Source organism: Strigops habroptila, chromosome 9, assembly GCF_004027225.2.
Source record: "Strigops habroptila isolate Jane chromosome 9, bStrHab1.2.pri, whole genome shotgun sequence".
In the NCBI taxonomy this organism is placed as follows: domain Eukaryota; kingdom Metazoa; phylum Chordata; class Aves; order Psittaciformes; family Psittacidae; genus Strigops; species Strigops habroptila.
Window position 1 is genome coordinate 13,252,246 of NC_044285.2, and position 18,936 is coordinate 13,271,181.

Below are 18,936 nucleotides of genomic sequence, written 5' to 3' on the forward strand. Positions count from 1 at the left end.
ATGGCATCACTGGCAGCAGTTATGACTGCACAGGCTGCTCCCTGTGAGTCCCTCGCAGCCAGGACACATGTGGAAGCCCTCCTAAGGTCTCCTGCTCCCTCCATGGACCCAGGGATGTCTGCTGCCCATGCAGTGTGGCACAGCCCTCTGCACGGCCCTCACAAGGCTGCTTGTGCTCCTAAGCCGTGTATGAGCCAGGATTGAGCATTTATTGTTAAGCCCTGCTGCCAAGAGGAAAATTCACTTTGGGGCAATGAGAGGATTACAACCCAGCTTCTGATCTGCCACGATCCCATTTTACACTGGGGTGACTGCTGGCTTCAGTTAGGTTACTGTGCTTTATGTGAAGTAGATGTAATCAGAACAAGGCTCTAAGCACCTATTTCTGCTGCAGAAGCATCTCTGCCTGTGGCTCATAAGCACGACAGGATGGCAGTACCAGCATCTCTCAGGATCCGTAAGCAGAGACTCGTTGCTAAATGGCCTGGCTTGTTCAGAGGTGAAAACAGCAGCACATGGCACTTTTGGAGGGGAACATTTTCTTGGGTTGCTGGCACAGATATTTCATGAGTGGGTGATGCACAGAGAGCCCTGAGCACCGCAGTGATTTGCTGAGCTGCATACACAGCACCAGGCACATGTTCTTCCTGCTCTCCTAACTAAAGCATCATGAGCATTTCTGCCCATGAGCTGCAAGGGGATCACCTGTACAACAGCTTTGTATGTCAAAAGCTCTGTCCTCTCCTTAGGTCTGCATGGATACGGCACCAGCATGCATGATCAGGGTTTACCTGTAGCCTCGCTTCAAAACTGATTCCCAGGAGTCAGGCTTTTAAGTAAAAGGGCAGCAGAGGACAGGAAAGCAGCCAACTCTCCTCTGCTAAATGTAGAGGAACATGTTTCTCAGAGTGGGTGAGGAGTGCTCCCCTCCCTTCTTGGCTGGGTGCAGGAGGTCTCCATCACCTCTCCCCTGTGTCCCCTAGGATACTGCACTCCTCCCCACAGCACATTAATCTGAGCTGGAGGAGCCTCTGAATGCAGCAGGGTGTATTTACTGGTGAGCAGTTTTAGCGGTATGTGTTTCTTAGGGCTGTCTCACATGTCCTGGAAGCTCAGCCCTGGCTGGGGATCATGAATGGGAGGTCAGGCTCAGCACGGTGATGCACAGAAGAGCCCTGAGCACGGGGATCACTCACATGTTGAACAGCTTTACAGGAGCCCTGCAAGGGCAGAGCCAAGCCACCCTGCCCACACAGACACAAACGTGGTTCCCACACGTTTCTCTGGGGACAGGGTGTTCTAATTTGTTTAAGGAGGTACATCACTGGCAGCTGGGGAAAGGTGTCTCAGTGCCCTCTGACCTTGCTTTAAGAAAGTGGGATGTCAAAATGCTCTTGCTCTGAAGATGCAGACAGCCGCAGCTACTGGAGCCAAGCTGTTTAAATTCACTTGTTAAACTAGTGATGATTTCTATGGAATTGATAGAAAAAGGCAAAAATGTGTCAATTGCACCTATGCTTGCCCCATTTCACAGGGAGTTATCAGGCAAAGCTCAGGTAGCTCCTGCCTGCTGAGGCGGGACCTCTTGCTTCACTCCTCTGCAAGTCTCTGATGGTGCCCACAGTTTTGCTAGGAAATACTTGTAGCCTTATTGGATTTCACACAGCTCAAAATGTCAGGACAACCTGAAAATCAACAATTCTGCCATTCTGATCAGAAAAGAAAGGATGGTGAGATCTGCCCTTAGTGTCATAGAATACAGAAAGGTCTCATACTGAAAAAAAAAAAATAAAAAAATAACAAAGTGCAAAGAAATGGTGGTTCTGGCCACATGAAGCACCAGGGCCATTTAGTCCTAAGAGTCCTCTGAAACACGCTATTCAAAAAGGTATTTGGAGTTCTTATCACATTTAGCGACTTGCTTAAAACATTTCTGTATTTATCTGAAATCCATTACTAATTGTGATTGGTTTTGTCTGTTGAAAAGCAGGAACTGGAGCCTGCAGAAAGTCTTTGAATTTAGCAACATTTTCTAAATGTATTGTGACAGTGAAAAATAAAATTCATAAATGGTTGTCCAGTGCTTATTTATTTACTATGAGTTATAATGAAATTCAGGCTTTTCAGACCTGAAAGATTCTTGACCATGAAATGCACCCACTGACTTAAAGCAGCACTGCAAACAGGTACGAACATTGCCCATGTAGAAAAGCGTGTGCCAGCGGCGAGGGCACTTGCTAGGAGGAAGGAGACTCGAGAGCTATCCCATGCTTTGCCAGGATGCACGGAATGACATTGGAAAGGTCACTGAAGCTCTGTGTGCCTTCTGTTTGCTGTCTGTAAAGCAGTGACACTGAGGACGGCTTTCCCACAGCACTGCAGGATCAAAGGAGAAGAGGTGCTGCTTTGCTGCTCCTAACTTTGTGCTTTTCTAGGGACATGACTTCTGCTGTTGCTGTTTTTGTTTTCAAAGCATACAATAATCTCAGTTTGGTCAAATAACAATCAAATACTATAATTTTAGCCATGAAATCAATAGTCATGAAAATGGCCCTGGCTCATTATAGCTCTCTTGGGGGGGTGAGGGTGTCAAATAGATAAGGATAACAGCAGAACACTGAAACTAGAGTGGATCAAGTACTAATTGTAAAAAAAAAGGATGCAGGGCAATTTTTGTGACTAAATGTAGGAATATTGCTCAGTTATGAAACTGAAATTGTATTCCCTGTTTACAAATGCTTAGGCAGATTCTTGTGTATTTGTCATTCATTTCAGAATACCCTCAGTTTCAGCTCAAATGACTGCTTGGTGTTCATCTGCTATGTGGTGGCTAAAATCTTCATTGTACAGCAAGAGGCAAGAACAATACCATGTTTGTGTTGTGTAACCAGCACAAACACAGCCTAAGCCAAAACTCTGTACCCACTGGGCATTGGGTCAAAGCCATAACCAATACAAGAACAGCTGGTGCAAGCAACCCAGGGACAAGCTGTGGCTGAAGTTTATATAAAACGTTATAGAAATATTTAGCAATAACCATTCCCATCCTGTGTCTTTACAAAGATGCTGGTCAGCTCAAGTTTCCACAGCAAAGCAGTACTATGTAATAGAACATTATATGTTCTATACCATAGAGCCACCTGAACTTTGAAGAGGAAGAGTACTTGTCCTCACAGTGGACCCGTGATTGCTGGGAGTTCCTTCAGCAACCCCTTAAATTGCTGGCATTTGGCTCATTTGTGCCGCTTCTATTCAATTGTTGTCTGTGTGATTCAATTTACCATTTAGAGCCATTACTGTGTGTCATGAACTTTCTTAATCTGAAATGCGAGAATCTTCTCTTAAATACGGGGCTGCTGAGAGGGAGGTGTCATGGGGGCAGGTCCCGCAGGACCCAGCGGAGGGGAAGGAGGTGGAGAGACCTGAAGAGCAATCCCAGCATCACTTCCTCCTCTCCCTCCTCCCACCTCACTGTACCTTCCCTCCCCACTGCCCCACTTTGTGTCATTCCCCTCCTGTCCACATAGAGCCCTGTGGCATTTGGTATGGAGGTAGGGACCAACAGGCTGCACGGGTGGTTTTCCATACAAGGGTGAGTAAAAGGTGTGTTTATCACCAGCTAGAATATTCTGGTTTGGAGCTGAAATATGGAAAAATTAAGATTATTATTTCACTCATTCCACGATCTGTCTCCCTGCTCTGTAGCAGTATTAGCAACAACCAACAAGAAAAACATATCTGCAGAGAAAATTTCCAGGCTTGATTAATGCTGTTTGTCAGTTCAGCTGGGCAGAGCGTGGCTGTGGCAGGGAGTCTCAGAGCACAATCCTTCAGGCAAGGCTGAAGGGGCTGTAAACAAGCTATGAAAGTTTAATGACATTCAAATATCTGAATGACTTCTCAAACGGTATAGTGGTTAGGAATTGTCCTGTACAGCTTTTGTAAAGAATTCACAGGGTTAATGACTAAAGAATGGAGTTCTGGTAATCAATATAGTCCTCTGGCTCTATTGATTGGAATCGCCTGCTTATTTTGCAGCTAAGATTTTTTAGCCCATTCAGAACAAAGACACCCTAGGGGACTGTTAAGTAAATAGGCATTTAAGACTTTTTCGTTGCTAAGAAAGTAGTTAATTATTATTAGTGCTTAAAAGTCTTGATTTAGACAGAACATCCCAATGAACATCATAATTTTGCTAGTTTTCTCTATGCTTTATGCAAATTCATGTGTACTGGCAGCTGTTTAGAAGCATGCACCTATTGGGCTGGGCAAGGTGCTGAGGGATGCTTCAACCCAGGAAGGGTTGAAGCCACTGGGCATCTTTGCAGAGGACCTTAACACAGAAAAGGATCCGTTCCTCCAGACTGGTTCAGTATTTGTAGGGGGATGACTGCTAAACACCAAGGAATCCCCCTTGATCTTTTGTTGAAAGATGACATTCAATGAGGTTGAGGAAAATGAGCTCCTCAAAAGGGAGCTGGGCTTTATACATACATATTCTTCCCCAGAGAAAGTGCATCACAAACCAAACAACTTTCCAGTTTCCCATACACAAAGACTTTCTGCTGCTGACATTGTCCTTGCAGGTCAAATTTGCAGAGGATCATCAAATCACCTAAGGAAGATGCCAGTACAAAGGACTGTGACAGAGCAGGGCAAAACCCAACTGGGTGCCCCTTGCCTGACGAGCATCATGGCCCACAGGCTTGGGAAACAGCTGGGACCTGACTGCATTTGCTCTAGGGGATTTCAGAGAATGAATCTCAAAAATCAAGTCTGCAGTTACACGTCTTTAACCAATGATGTGAACACTATGGTCAAGCTGAGCCCACGCTCCACTGCAGCACTGTGCTGCAAACTCAGTCACACGCTTGGCGCTCCGACCACCCAAAGCTGACAGGGCCTCTAAGATCCCCACTACTTTCACAATCATTATTATTTATATTCTTTTCCTACTGCCACACACATTTTAACTTCTTTTTGCCTTTTTTTCATTTTAAACCAAAAGCTGCTCCTTGCTGAGCAGAGGATGGAGTGCAGAATGGTGCTTCCCCACTGACCTGCAGGTTACAATGGAGCTGCTTTGCCTCTTGATGCCACTCCAGTTTCCTTTGCTCTTTGCCTGTTCAACCATTTTTGCTTGTTATACTTAAAGCTGTGAACCCAGTGTATCAGAGAAAGGCATCCATTTGGGACTGCAAGCACAGCTGATCTTTTTCATCCCCCTCAAAAATAAATTATCATAGCTGCTTGCCAGTAGGAGCGTTTGACAAAAACAGAGACCATGCACCAGTTAGCAAGCACTTATTCACTATCTGAGACATTAAGAAAACATCACATTTCATATATGATCCAATTAACAGCTTTTCCCCCCTCACAATGATTTCCTGCATACTTAGGCTATTATATACAATTTGGTAATATGTGGAAGTATTCATCACGCTTGCATTCCCTGACACTAATCCTGTTTGTAGATTCTCCTCACTTTCGCCTTTCTAGGATTTAGAGAGGAGATTCCTGACTGTAGCCTGTACAAAGCAAAGGCTGGAATTTAGCCATAAGTGATGTCGCAAATCCATAAAGCAATAGATAGAGGCAGAAGGGCAGCTGAGTTCCTAATTTTACACGCATCTTAATTTTGTCCCTCCCAGTACAACCGTACCCAAAATACCTTTGCTGAGTGTCACTCTCCATCCTGGTGGACTGTTTATTAACACCTGGAAACCTTCACTCCTTATTTGGTCCAACTCTTTATGGGGATATTGGCCAAATACAAGCCCTGAATCTGAATTTAAATCTCAGCCCAAATCTGCTGCTGTCAAGAATACTGGCAAGTGAATTTTGAAGGTTTAAACACATCTAAATAGCAGTCTCTCATTCTGATTACCACTGAGGTCTATCCTAGATCCGCCTCAGGAGAACCAGCAAGCAAAAGATCCAAGTTTATTGGTCCAAGAAAGGGAACAGTTATGATGACTGTATAATGACATCCATGGCAGGTGCAAGACCTGAAAATCATTCCAGGTCCAATATAGATGATCATTAGACAGATCTACATTCTTCAGGATTTGATCCAGTTTGCAACTGATTCCAGGTCAACTTGCAGAGCTGCCTTTGCTGCAGTTTTACATACTACTGAACACCACAAGGCTCTAGTGGGACAAAATGGGAGGAAAATAAAGTAATGGGTTTCTCAAGTGTTTCTGAACCTTAGGGGAGAATCAAATTGTGAAGACAAATGGGAGGGAGCTAACCCTGATTTTGTTTCCACTGTGGAGTGTTCTTAAAAATTACAAATGAAAGCCACATAGCCCTTTGTGCAACAAAGGCTTTTACAGTAAATAACACAGATTCAGTCACACTGGAACTGTCTGAGAAATTTTGTAAGGAAAATTCTTGCACAATTCGGGATGGAGGAAGGATTTTAAGTTTTGACAGATTTTCTATTTTAACTTATTTAGTTTCTCAGTGGTCAGAAGCATTTCAAGTTGAATAAGATACTGAATTAGACTCCAAAAGGTTGGGGTTTTTTTTTTGTTTTTTTTTTTTTTTTTTTTTTTTTAAGAATTTTTTTTGGGATCATCAGTGACAAAAAATAATCTGATGTGTTATGCAACGTAAAGACCTATTGTGTGTTGCTGGGAATGTGATGCTGAAGAAACAGCTGTAAACAGTGCATATTGATATTGGAGGTGTAGTCATTAAGAAAGGAGAAAAAGGAAGGTCCAAAGCCAGGGAATTAATGCAGTGTTGCCCAGGGGCTACATTCAAATATATTTATTTTTCCAGTTTGTAGTTTTAACTTTGCCAAATCCATCTGTTATTTTCATTTATAAACACCCCACTCTTTCTCTCCTCTGGGTATCTTCTCCTCCCTTCTTTTTCCTTTTTTTCCTTTTTTTTAAATCCTAGCTTCTCACTAAAACACATGGGATCTCCCTGAGGTGCAGAGTCAGAGAACATTTTGGATTGCCAGACAAGGTAACATTCACTCTGGGAGCCTGTAGAAGTTGGGGCTTTACCTTTGCAGGGCTACAGAGGAAACTGCACCATGTCCTGTGAGGAAGACGACACAAGGATCCTCTGGTCAGTCTTTCTGCATAATTTACTTGTTTTCTTTCAAGGAAGAAAGTCTTGTCACCCTTAATGTCGAGTTGGGTTAAATTTGTAATGGCCACATACACCAGATGTTGAGTCTTGATAATACAGAAAAAAGGAAAGGGGTTACTAAGCTGGCTTTGTGCCATTAGAAATGACATTTGCCTAAAAATTAGTAAACGCGCTCCCTCTCCATGGACAGCTGAAGTGCCAGCGCAGCCAACTGGGCAGACTGGGGCCACTCTGGTCTCTAACAGCCCATGGTGGTGAGAGTACCGTACGGAATGACCCCTTCCAATACTTACATATGTCATGAAAGTCGTGGCTATTTTTATTGTGCATTCAAAATGGTATTAATCTTCTGAGGATCAATCTTCCAGGCCCCACCAGAGATTCACTGTGGGACTTTAGTCTGTCCCCACAGGCTCTTTTTGCTTTTATTTCTCTATCTGTGCAACGAGGACAATGACACTCGCCCACCTAAAGAAGTCCTTTGACATCCTCAAACTGAAAGTAAAAACACCCATCATTGAGATGTGGGTGATAGAAGGTGATTTTTTTTTTTTTTTTTTTTTTGCTAGAAATTTGTGCCTCCAGTAGGTATGCAAGATGTATCTTTATGGTTTGGTTATTTACCATGGTTTGTATGAATTCTAGAGCAGGCATCTTATACCTTGGTATTCAGAGTAATACAACATACTTACTAGAAACCCACCTAAGCAATTACTTCTCTGATCTATTGCCAGATTCCTTTCATATCAGCTGCAGCAGCTTGCAAAAACCTAACAAATAACATTTTACATAGGCTTGTAGTCTATATTCAATTTTATCTGATTATTTTTAGCACAGTGATTTGAGAATCCAAATTACAGCTAAGAAAATGGAAAATTCATTTTCCAACAATGCCTTAAGCTTCACTAGCCTTTTAGAGTAGAACATTTCTGTGATGGCCTTTGATTCAATCCAGGCTGAACGAAAGACATTTCATCACCACAGAATGCATTTCTTTATTTGCCTTGGATCTATGATTCTGTCAGTATTGAGAGAAAAGAAAAATCAATGCTGCACTATAAACCTCGGGCAGCCCCTGGCCAACGTGGTCAGCATGGTGTGAGCAAAGGAAATGGCAGGGGAAAAAAATTGACCGCTCAGCAATAGTGTGGCACAGTAACGGACAAAGCTCTGGGCTAATAACAGCTTGCAATTACACATGGAAAGCCAAAGCTTGTAGGGCATTCAGTACGAAGGGGATGTAATACAATTTATTGAACCACCGGTTAGAGTTCTGCAGCTTCTCAATAAAAAAAAAAAAAAAAAAAAAAAAAAAGGAAGAAAAAAAGAGCTGTGGACCTGTACTGCTTAAAAGACAGACTTATATGGTGCCAGCAGGGGAAGGAGACCTGAAGAAAGCAGAAAGCCCTTCCTTTTTATGTCTTGGATAGTGAGCAAGTAGAAGAATGCAGCCTATTTATGCTTTCTAAAAATACACCAGCCAGGCTTAAAGGCACAGCCTGCTGCCAGTGCCCCGGCTGCTGCCACGGGCGCTGCACACACGCATGCACCCTGCACCGGAGCACGCAGATGTGAGTAGGCACTGCTGCCTAATTTCCTTATACATAGTGCATCTACACTGACAGCACACTGCATGTTCTGCCATGCTGGAAAGGCACGGAAAGTGGCATGACAAAAATCTTTGCTCAGATACGGTTATTTATCAGAGAGAAGCAAGGTGTTTCTGCAGGAGAAAGCATGAAATTAAAATGCTAGTAAAACAGAAGTAAAAATATTGAATTGAAAAGAGGAATCGTTGATAAGCATGTTCTGGAACAGACAGAAATGAAAACTTCCAACTAAAAGCCAGTGATGTACAGTGATCAAAGGAGGCGGCAGCATTTCTGCGCTGGTCTGGCTGCAATACTGAAGGTCAGCCCTGCGACTGGAGGCTGCTCCCTTCCTGTCCACCATGGTGCCCTTTGCCAGGCGGGATAGTCTGGGACACTGCAGCTGCTGCCTGCAGCAGGGGCACAGCCCCAGCTCCATGGGGATTTGTGCATCCAAGAAGGAGCAGGGGTTGTTGGGTGTAAGCAGTCATAGAGCAGCCTGCAACCGGCACACCATGTGTTTGTATTTATTTGTGCTTTCAGGGATAAACTGTGTTCTGCAGACAGTGATGGAAAGTTTTGTCACTTGATTGCACGAACATAGGGTTAGTCCTATAGCCAGAGGCACCAAGTGCTGCCCAGGCTCATCTGAAACCCTGGAGCTGGCAGAGCTGGACCAGCTAAGAGAGCTCAACAGCCTTTGGGAAAAAGCCAGAGCAGCACCCACTGAGGGAGATTAGAGAGCCCTTGGTGTGACCGGGGCAGAGCTTGCCTTGGAGAAACCTCTGCATGACACCACTGTGACCTTTTCCTGCCCATGTTTGCATAAATGCATGTTTACCAGAGAACATATTATCTCTTAGCATCAGCTTCAGGCATTTGACATAACTGCAATAGTAGCATGTTGCTCAAAGCCATGATTCAGAGTGAGGATCCATCTTTTCCCCAGAGTTAGTAAAATACAGCAGGAATTTTAATACCCAGCCACCATATCCTGCACTTCCCAGGGGACCCTGATCTTTGCAGCACCACATGGGTCTTGCAATTGCCTGACCCCATTTGTACACATTGCTAAGAAACATCGTTTCTTATATTTTTGGCTGACACTGACTTCCCAAGTACTGCAGTGCTGTGGTAAAGTGTGCATTGAGAACAACCGAAGTAACAGCCACAATGTAGCTAATTATTTTGTGTTCCTAATTGAAGACACCAAACTCCCCTCACAATGCAATACAGCTACAAGATTCCTCACCCTCAGTAATAAGTGACAGGGACAGATTTTTCCCCCATTGCGACTGGAGGAACCAGACAACTTGTATAGCTGCTGCATGCTATCCCAGCAAGAATCTGGGCCAGAGGTATTTTTGTTTTAATCTGAAATTTTGTTTCTAGAACCACAGCCTAAACATTTTACCCCTTCATGTTTTCACATCAGCCTCATCCTCAGTGCAGTTTAGGGCTCCGATCTTGCACTGTGGGGTCACTCCTCTAGGATTCCCTGCACAGGAGGCAGGTTACTGCTTGCACATCGCCTTTGATGACAAAACACCAGAATCACCACGTGAGAGGCCACAGTGCATATTTTGTGACAATTATGGCAGGGTCCCTGGTAACTCTATTCCCTGCGTGATAAAACAGCCTCGCGCCAAGCAGTCACTCAGCAAATCCCTTGCCCCTTATCATAATTAAGTCCTTCTACATGATGTGGTGCAAGAGATAAGGGATTGGTATTTGAGACGTGAAGAAAACACTGGAGTGAGGCGGTGCTGGGTGTAGGGGCTGCAGTGCAGCCCTGAGACCAAGGGAACCCCTCACCAGTGACTTCTGCAGCCACAGGGATGGGGGAGGAGGATGGGAGCACTGACCATTCCCAACGTCACCTGCAGAGAGCCATTAGCCCTCTCAGCCCTCTATTCCTACATGCTGAATCAAATTAATCTAACAAAAACAGATGACCTGTGAGCTCAGCCTGCCTTACAGCAAAGTCAAACGGGAACGAGGGGCAGCAATGGCAAGTGAGGTAGAGAGGACCCGTGCCGTCCCTGCAGCCCCTTGCTGTGGCTTCCTGCAGATCTCCCTCCGTCGCCGGCTGTCACATCCACGCACCTCAGCCACCTCTCCCTCCACAGCCAGACTAACCCTCTCTTGTCTACCTTGGTCTGGCTGTGCGCTACCCCCTCCATTACAGACGTACACACACACAGAGCTGCTGACCTAGAGGTGTTAGCCACTCCGCAGCTGCCGTTCTTCTCACATTAATCTATAGGAATCAATGGACATTTCATTAGAGTAATCAAGTGTGGATGCATCCCGCATTTATATCCCGCGCCTCTCTCCTCCCCCCAACTGCTTTCACAGGCTAATTGGTCCTGCAGCAAAGACTACGTGGATATTTTTCCCTACAGATGAGTGTCAAGAGCAGTTTTTTGCTGCTGGTTGAAATACCTATCAATAGAGAGATAGTATAAAAGCCTTCACCCATCAGGCTGTGTCGCTGATGCTAATGCATTATGCACTCTCCGTTCTCACATACCCAACTCCCTCCTTTACACTGTTATCCCATACAACTGCCTCATTTACATTTACTTCAACAAGAGAATTAACCCATTGCACTTTTCCTTTAAAAAAAGGATTGCAAGAATTAGTACTTCTCTATTAGCTCACAACACATTGAGGGAATTTCTCACTTATTCATATTTCACCAGTAACCTTTTTATTTTCAGACAAATAATCTTGCTTACTATGTGATATCTTATTATTTCTTCCGTTATGTTGTGGTTTATATGCTTATTGGTATACAATGACCCCTCGTGAAAGGTACAGGCAACAGCATTGTTTTCAGCACCCTTTGTTGTCTGAGAGGGGATGGTCTCCTCTCTGCTCACCTCCACAAAGACCACAGAGGTTTAGCAGGGCTGCAAATGTCACAAGAGATGCTGTCCCTAAAATGTGTATGTGACAGGAGGCCGGTGGCTAAGCAGGGTCCTTACAGTCAGGGAACTGGGAATCATCATTTGGCAAGGATGAGAAAACGTGATGGTACTTGTTTGAAAGTTAAAGTCTTCATGAGATCATCGACTTTTCATTCAAAAATAATTTGAAAAGCTTTTACAGGAGGTGGGCACCTAACACCTCCTCTTAAAAATATATGAAAGCTTCAGAAATGCCACTGAAGGCAGGAGGCAGCCCAGGGAAGGCAGACACTGGCTCAGGGTGCAGTGCCCAGGGCTGTGGTGCTGCTGGAGGATGGCTTTGGGGCACGGGGCAGTGTGAGGACCTCTGCATAGGGCACCTTCCATCATGTATCCTGATGGTCCTTCTTCAGGCTGCACCAAGACCAGGCAGGCTGCAGGGGAGAAGCAGCCCATATGCTTTTGAGCTAAAGAATCAGGCCTTGGTGCTTGGCAAGTTGAAAGTGGACAATTTGCTAAGGGAAGCAGCCACTTTATTTAAGCCATTTTGATTGTTGTGGAAGAATACAGACTGACAAAACTAGAAACTACCCACTTGCCCTGGGGAACCTCCAAGGAGGAAGAACTGAGCTCAGAAAGCAGTAGGGGTAGGGAGTTTGACCTCCTCTTGCTCTTACAAGAAAACAGGCAACTAAACTTTTCTCTCTTATTAAGAATTTTTGACTATTAAAGATGAGCTGAATTCAAAGTCATGGACTTGCAACAAAGCTGAGAGTTTTGGAATGTTATTACTCATCTTTCAAGTCATGTCAGACCTGAAAAAAAACCAAAACCAACCCAAGTGCCTATTTTCTGGGCAGAAAGGCGCTTGAGTGCAAGAGATTCAAGTGAAAAATCTCTTCTTTGTCCTGTTTTTAGAATTCTTAGCATGAATTACATGGATTTACCCCAGGTGAAAGCACAGCCCCATTAGCTGCTGGTGCTACAATACATCATCTGTAAAAAATATTTGGATATGTTGCAGGGATGTGGAAGTCCTTTTCCCTTCCTGACTTTTCCATGTGGCATGCAATTTACAGTTTTGTTTAATGAACACTGTGTTTTTTTGCTATTTTAAACTAAAGCCTGCTTTTTGCTTATGGCCAAATTCATGAAACTGCAATGAAGAAAAATGAACCCGCTGAAGGGGATTGACCCCAAATGCTCAGGAACAGGTCTTTCAAGACTAACGAGAGAGTTTGCATTTGGTTTTTCTGCCAGATCTCTTTCCTGAGGGCACACTGCATAATGCAAAAAGAGCTATGTGAAAAGTTTGGTGCAGAGGATGAAAATAGGACTGTTCGGCTGCTCTACAAAGAGATGAGGTTCTCTTCCCCTTCCCCCTCCACACGTTTTTCACTGTAAGTGAAAATGAAACTTGTGCTTTTCAGAGGAAATGGCTGCTAAAGGTTAAAGGGTAAGTCTTCCTTGCTGCAAGCGTACATTTTTGCAAGCTGAATCTTAACCATGTGGCTAGCAGCACTCGCACTGAAATAGTGGCAGAGAGCTTGGAAGAAGAGTAAGGAAATAGAAGTCAAAAGCATCAAAAGAACATCCCAAAATTGATTTATCTGTTCTTTTTTCTCCTTCATTTGAGTTCTGGCCACCTCCTTTTCCCTATTGCATGTTCACTTTAGAAACAAGATCCTTATTCAGAGGTGGAGGGCATTGAGCTGTGCCACGGAAGGGCAGTCACTGTGCAAAGGAGCAAGAGCATCTCTCCAGGGCTGGCCTGCAGCAACCCACGAGGGCAGGTAAGTTTGAGGCAACAGGCATCTGAAGCCTTGACTCCTTGTCCTGCCATCCCAACCGATGAGCATATTTGTGCAGTGGATGTACCCACATAGAAATACGGTGTCACACATCATAACCCACAGGGAAAAAGAGCAGAGGGAGGCAGGAGGCAGCTGTTGCCCGCTCTAGCTCACCTCTCTGCTTTTGTGGTGAGAGAACCCATTATTTGCTCTTGGGTTTTCCCTGGTGAAGGAAGCCACAGTGACACAACATCTGGATGGTCCTGAAAGTAGTGTCTTAGACATTTAGATATATTTTGTTTAGTGTGATGCTCCTAGGGAATATGTGACCCCAAGAAAACACAAACACTCATTAGTATTTGCATGGAATTGAGAATATTCCTGGATAATACTGTGTTATATTAAATACAGAATAGGATGAACAGGAGCGCAATCAAAACCACACCTTCTGGCAGCATACTGTTTGCAGAATGCAAACGTGGGCGAGATTGAGTATATAGTATGTCCTGTACACAGGACATAAATGGAGAGCAATATAGCACAGATGTATATCCATAAAAATTACAATCATTTAGTTTTAAATGAAGACAGTTGTTGTAAGACAGCAATTCCAGATTTGAGAAAAAGTCAGCATTTTCTTCTTATTCCTTCTCTCCCACTTGTTCCCCCAAAATAAACATTGAATAAACACTTGGGGAGGTTGTGATGGTGTTTGGCACATTTAGCTAAAAGCTAAAGTCTCAGTGAAGCACCTTCCCAAAGGATGCAGGGCAGAGGGATGGCTGGGAAATGGCTATAGCCACCCGGGCCAGGGCAAGCCCAGTTAGCAAAAGGCTAACTAAAACACCAAAGATAAGCTAAAGAGCTTTTCTGAGTTTGGACTTTGTTATCCAAGTCAGTTAATGGGCTATGTGGGCCCAGTGTCAACTTTCACTGACATCACTGCACCTTAATGCCTCCGACCTTGGTGAAGCTGCTTTGATTTACCAGCCACTGGCAGGTAAGAATCAAACACCAGGTCCACACCTCAGTGTTTCTCCCCTTCACTGTGGATGTAGGTGCACATCCGCTTTCTCTTAAGATTGTAACATATGCTTTTAATTCACTATGTGAATTTTCACTGAACTTTACTCCTCAACTGTCACAGATGTGATTTCAAGGATTACCGAAAAAAGATCTGCACACATTTTAACATCTTTATGAAATGCAAAGAAAAAAAAACCCCAAACCCACCCATTTCATCTGGCAGTAGGAATATCAAGAACTTTTTCTAACTGTTCCCTTGAAGCCAAGTAATTTCTGATAAAGCCAAAACCATGACTCTGTTGGGCTACATTAAATACAAGGTTGTGTTTGATATTTAACATTCTCAACACAGAACATCTCAATGTAGCCCCCTGAATTTTTTGGACAAGTTTCTTGCATAAGTTGAGATACCTTAAGGGGACACCAAGTCGCTGGATGCAAGCACCCATCAGGGTCAGAAATACGATTTTTTTTTTTTCCATGGGAAATGAATGTATTGTTCAGCTTTTTCTGACACTACAGATGCCCTTTCTTCCTATGAAGCTGGAATGAAGGTAAATTATTTGCATCCAGTCTGCTGCATAAAATTATTGGTGGGATAAACACCTTTTCCATTTAAAAAATGACCAAACCACCAGCCAAAAGATGGGAAACTGGTGCTGTCTTTCATATTGTCCTATTAGCTGTGCTCATATAGGAGAACTAGGCTGAGAAGTTTTGAAGACAGTGGTACTTGTATGTTGTGTCAGTGCAGTGTGTAGGGCACAGAGGTCCCAGCTACTCCCTGTGGCTTCTGCACAAATACATCTCTAAGAAAAGAGTGAAGCTGCTGACAAGCTTTTAATATATGGTATTAGGAAATAATGTATCAAGGTTTTCTTCTATAAATGAAGCAAAATTAATGCACTATTAATGCACTAAAGAACTACATTGAGATCTCCAGGAATTCTCCTTTATTCCTTTATCTGCAGTAAAGGCAGAAGAGGAGGCAGTCCAGGAAAAAGACATTCTAAGAAAAACAGTTATGTCCAAAGCCCAGGGTTGTACATTATTTATAATGTGTAAAAAGCCTATACACTCTGTTACCGCTAGAACCTGTCTGTTTGGAGATAGGGATTGGACAGCAGCAGCATCTATGGCTTTATAAACTAACTGATGGTCTTCCTTGGGTTTTAATGGCTGCAAGTGATGTACAACTGAAGGGATCACAAATGCCTTCATTCTCTGCTCTGTAGATCACCAGTACAGAGGAATAACACAGAATGCCACTATATGGTAGTCATAGAAACCAGTTATCAATGTAAAGGTTTGAAAATAAGTATAAAAGTTTCTGTGGAGTTACATGCCAGTCTTTACTTCAGGAAGATTTATTATAACACATTGTTTTTCCAAACCAAGAGCATAAAGCTCTGTATTACTCTCGCAGATCTTTTGGTGTGTGGATTGTAATATAAAAACATAATCCTTGGAGAAAGACCAAAGCTGTTGAGAACCTGTGCACGGAGAAAGAGGGACGCAGAGGATGGGAGCAGATAAGACTCCCTCCAGGAGAGGTTCTAGACAGGGCAGGGGAAGGGATTACATTAATTCCTGTCCCACTTACGGACCCTGCTGGCCTTCAAAAGGTATTCTTGAGCTGAAGAGATGAAAATATTCCTAGCTTTGGATCTGTTAAGAGGCTCTTCATAAAATGTCACGGAGCTGGTTTAGAGAAAATGGATCCACTTCCTTTCATCTGCTTTGAGGGTTTTCACAATTGTTGAGGTTTGTGAGTTTGCTAATGGCAAGAAGAAAGGCTCTAAAGTGGTACAAGTGGGAAACGAATCAAGATGATGCTGCTATGCTTGTGGCCCCCAGACCTGTGCTAAGGTTTCATTTCTGTGATGGAAGTCTTTTGCAAAGGCCAGCCAGTGAAAACGAATATAAAAAGCAAGACATTCCACCAGCTGCTTTCCTCTGTATCACACATCTTTAACAGTAAAACAAACCCGACTGCTAGGATGAACACCCACTCCGCAGAGCAGCTTTCTCACCTTCCCCTTTGCTCAGGGGTGAAAGAATGACCCCTTGGTATGGCCCCTGGGTCAAACTTTGTTTATGCATTTCTAACCATACCGCCTTAAAAAAATAATTTCAAAGTACAAATATTGGCAACTTTTTTTCTAAGACGTCAGATTTTAAGGTGGATAAAAAAAAAAGTCTTCAGAGCTCGCAGTGCACTTATTGCTTTACAAAGTGTTGCTGGCACTAGTCATTTTAATATCTAGCAATAAAAGAGGACGTGTGAGGACTATTGCACTACGATTTGCAGATGGACGCTTGGCACTGCTGACGTTGCCACAGGTGGCTGCAGGGAAGGGGTCCCATCGGCAGCCCCCCCGCCATTCGGAGCCAGGGCTGAGAACAGAGCCTCACCAGGCAGGCCCCGAGTTACAACAGACCACGAGCCACACACTATCATCTCTATTTGCAGAAGTTGGTGGACTTTCCTCCTCAGCTAAAAAGGCTGGCAGCCTCAAAGATTGGCTTCGAGTTTTTGGTTTGAACATATCAATAAACTACAAGAAAAACTACAAAAACAACAACAAAAGAAATGGTTTTTGAGTGTTACCTGCAAATCCACATAGTTATAAAAGAAAAATCTCTAACAAAAAGGACACCAGGAGCAAGACAATGGAAGAGATTCCTCCTACAATACAGAGATCTGTGCAAAACCACAAAATGCTCTGATAGTGGGTTGCTGCTCATTGCATACTGACATATACATATTCTGAATAAAAAGAAAGACTTGCTGAGAGTCACTTTTAGGCTGTCCCTCAATAGAGCTGCCAAATTGGAGCTTAGAAAAACTATAGTTTTTAAGTTGGTTTGTGACCTGCACTTGTGCTGGCTCCAGAGGAAGAGGATGGCCAGAGCAGTTCCCAGGTGAGGTAAAGTGTTAGTAGGAATATGCAGATAGAATTTCAATTAGTTTTCACCATCAATCTTTCAGTCTAATTGCATTTAATTAACACGTGACCAACCCTGCCCCACGGAGGGCAGAGGAAGAGAAGGGGCAGAACAGGAAAACATGAAGGTGACATGAATAGCTCGAGAACAAACATCAATAAACAAATGTTTTTTACTTATAATAATGATTCCTATTTCTTATGCAACACTGAAAATAGAGAGCACTGTACAAGCATTAACTAATCAATGACCTAATTAATGATTCAAGATCCCAAATCAACAATGGAATGAGGCAAGCACTCCAGTGGAGCCGTGCTGCTGTGGAGGGGTCCCGTGCACCCGCAAGGCTCTGACCTCACACAGAAGCTCAGTGAGCAGCAAGTGAGAATCTTTCCTCCCTACCACCAGCATGCACTGCATGGACATGGAGCCACCTGATCCTTTGATAACATTTGGGTGGCAAGTTTGAGACAGAAGAGGCTCCAAGCACCACCTTCAGTGGGTTTTCAAAGGGGAAAAGTAAGTGGCAAAACGCCACAAACCAACCAACTCTTATCTTAATAATGCTAAATACATGGGTGAAACATTTTCTTAACAAGATAAACTCTCATTTATCTGGAAAGCTATGTAACGTTACAGTGGCACTGCTGCTTTGCCAGCCAGCAGGTTCACAAAACAAGTATAGTTGGAGCACCAAACATCCGATGCTCAGCCATGCGAGAAAACCCAGTGTGCTGGGGGAAGCTACTAGCAGGTCCCAGAAATGGTGTTTCTCTGCTCCTCCCTGCACAGCACTGCTACCTGGCACTGAGTCCCAGTGCAACCCCAAGAATGGTGTCAGGGGGCAATCAGTCAAAAGGAATCAACTTGCTGAGCTCATTACAGATCCCTCAACAGGTTTCCAAGGATTCTGGCTTATATCCAGCCCAATAAGTGACATTTTGCCTAGTTTCACTTGGGTGCAGCAGTTTTAAATTCAGGCTTAGCATGAGCCACTGCAGAAAACTCTGTGAAACACAGGGCTGTAAAGCAGTTGCTGGTGAACTTGGTTCTCTGTTACTGAAGCGACGGGGAGGAAGGAGGTCAGCACAGCAGGGTGTGTGCAGCCCTGCGCTCTCCCGCTTCCATGCTCTGCCTCAGATCCAAGGTAACGCCTCATCCTGCTGCTGGCTGAGTCAGTGCCCCTGGATAAGCTTTCCAGCTCCAAAACACTTGGCTGGTACAAAAGGTAATCCTGCATAATTTCTTTAGAGCTCAGAGTAATAGAAGGGTCACCAGCTCTGTATGGCTGATTTACATATCTCTATGTCAAAGTAAAGATTTATTTATTTAGTTTTACAATAATCAGGAAAGCTACTATGTTATATAACCTAATGCTGGGCACCTTGACAGGTTAACACTTCTTACAGTAATATCTTCCTTATATTATGTTTTAATGTGTTTTGAGATGGTTAAGTCTGGCTTGTAAGGAAATGGAGATGCTTCTGGTTTGTGAAGGGTTTACTGTGCCTTTTCACAGTAAAAAACTTAGCTGGTTTTTTTGTGTGTGTGTCAAAA